Here is a 2,364-nt window from a genome sequence, read left to right on the forward strand (position 1 = left end):
TGTGTTTCTCTCTCTCTCTCTCTCTCTCCCCCCCCAGTGTTTCTCTCTCTCTCTCTCTCCCCCCAGTGTTTCTCTCTCTCTCTCACCAGTGTTTCTCTCTGCTCCCCCCCCCCAGTATTTATCTCTCTCTCTACCCCCAGTGTTTATCTCTCTCTCTCTCCCCCAGTGTTTCTCTCTCTCCCCCTCTCTCTCCCCCCAGTGTTTCTCTCTCTCTCTCTCTCCCCCCAGTTTTTCTCTCTCTCTCTCCCCCCCCAGTGTTTCTCTCTCTCTCTCCCCCTGCCTCTCCCCCCAGTGTTTCTCTCTCTCCCCCCCACTGTTTCTCTCTCTCTCTCCCCCTGCCTCTCCCCCCAGTGTTTCTCTCTCTCCCCCCAGTGTTTCACTCTCTCTCTCCCCCCAGTGTTTCTCTCTCTCTCTCCCATGAGTCTCTCTCTCTCTCTCTCCCTCTCTCTCCCCCCAGTGTTTCTCTCTCTCTCTCCCCCTCTCTCTACCCCCAGTGTTTTTCTCTCTCTGTGTCTCACTCTCTCCCCCCAGTGTTTCTATCTCTCTCTCCCCCTGCCTCTGCCCCCAGTGTTTCTCTCTCTCCCCCCAGTGTTTCTCTCTCTCTCCCCCTGCCTCTCCCCCCAGTGTTTCTCTCTCACCCCCAGTGTTTCTCTCTCTCTCTCCCCCTGCCTCACCCCGCAGTGTTTCTCTCTCTCTCTCCCCCTGCCGCTCCCCCCAGTGTTTCTCTCTCTCACCCCAGTGTTTCTCCTCGCTCCCCCTCTCTCTCTCCCCCAGTGTTTCTCTCTCTCCCCCTCTCTCTCCCCCAGTGTTTCCCTCTCTCTCTCTCTCCCCCCAGTGATTCTATCTCTCTCTCTCCCCCCCCCCAGTGTTTCTCTCTCTCTCTCTCTCCCCCCAGTGTTTCTCTCTCTCTCTCCCCCAGTGTTTCTCTCTCGCTCTCCCCCTAGTACTTCTCTCTCTCTCTCCCCCCAGTGTTTCTCTCTCTCGCTCCCCCCAGTGTTACTCTCTCTCTCTCGCCCCACTCTTTCTCTCTCTCCCCCTCTCTCTCCTCAGTGTTTCTCTCTCTCTCTCTCTCTCCCCCAGTGTTTCTCTCTCTCTCTCCCCCCCAGTGTTTCTCTCTCTCTCTCCCCCTAGTGTTTCTCTTCTCTCTCCCCCCAGTGTTTCTCTCTCTCTCTCTCCCCCTCTCTCCCCCAGTGTTTCTCTCTCTCTCTCCCCCTGCCTCTCCCCCAAGTGTTTCTCTCTGTCCCCCCAGTGTTTCTCTCTCTCTCTCCCCCTGCCTCTCCCCCAGTGTTTCTCTCTCTGTCTCCCCCTGCCTCTCCCCCCAGTGTTTTTCTCTCTCCCCCCAGTGTTTCTCTCTCTCTCTCCCCCTCTCTCTCCCCCCAGTGTTTCTCTCTCACTCTCTCCCCACAGTGTTTCTCTCTCTCTCTCCCCCCAGTGTTTCTCTCTCGCTCTCAGTCCCAGTATTTCTCTCTCTCTCTCCCCAGTGTTTATCTCTCTCTCTCCCCCCAGTGTTTCTCTCTCTCGCTCCCCCCAGTGTTTCTCTCTCACTCTCCCCCCACTGTTTCTCTCTCTCTCGCCCCCCCAGTGTTTCTCTCCTCTCTCCCCCCCGAGTGTTTCTCTCTCTCTCTCTCTCCCCCCAGTGTTTCTCTCCCTCTCCCTCTCTCTCCCCCTCTCTCTCCCCCCATGTTTCTCTCTCTCACTCCCCCCTGCCTCTCCCCCCAGTGTTTCTCTCTCTCCCCCCAGTGTTTCTCTCTCTCTCTCCCCCTGCCTCTCCCCCCAGTGTTTCTCTCTCTCCCCCCAGTGTTTCTCTCTCTCTCCCCTGCCTCTCCCCCAGTGTTTCTCTCTCTCCCCCCAGTGTTTCTCTCTCTCTCTCCCCCTCTCTCTCCCCCCAGTGATTCTCTCTCTCCCCCTCTCTCTTCCCCCAGTGTTTCTCTCTCTCTCTCTATCTCACCCCAGTGTTCTCTCTCTCTCTCTCTCAGCCCCCCCAGTGTTTCTCTCTCTCTCTCATCCCCCCAGTGTTTCTCTCTCTCTCTCCCCCCAGTGTTTCTCTCCTCTCGCTCTCGTCTCTCCCCCCAGTGTTTCTCTCTCTCTCTCTCACTCCCCCAGTGTTTCTCTCTCTCGCTTCCCTGCTCTCCCCCAAGTGTTTCTCTCTCTCTCGTCTCCCCCCAGTGTTTCTCTCTCTCTCTCCCCTCAGTGTTTCTCTCTCTCTCTCCCCCCAGTGTTTCTCTCTCTCTCCCCCAGTGTTTTCTCCTCTCCAACCAGTGTTTCTCTCTCTCTCCCCCAGTGTTTCTCTCTCTCCCTCCCCCCAGTGTTTCTCTCTCCATCTCGCCCAAGTGTTTCTCTCTCTCTCTCTCTCCCCCAGTGTTA

Source organism: Heptranchias perlo, unplaced genomic scaffold, assembly GCF_035084215.1.
Source record: "Heptranchias perlo isolate sHepPer1 unplaced genomic scaffold, sHepPer1.hap1 HAP1_SCAFFOLD_379, whole genome shotgun sequence".
Taxonomy (NCBI): Eukaryota; Metazoa; Chordata; class Chondrichthyes; order Hexanchiformes; family Hexanchidae; genus Heptranchias; species Heptranchias perlo.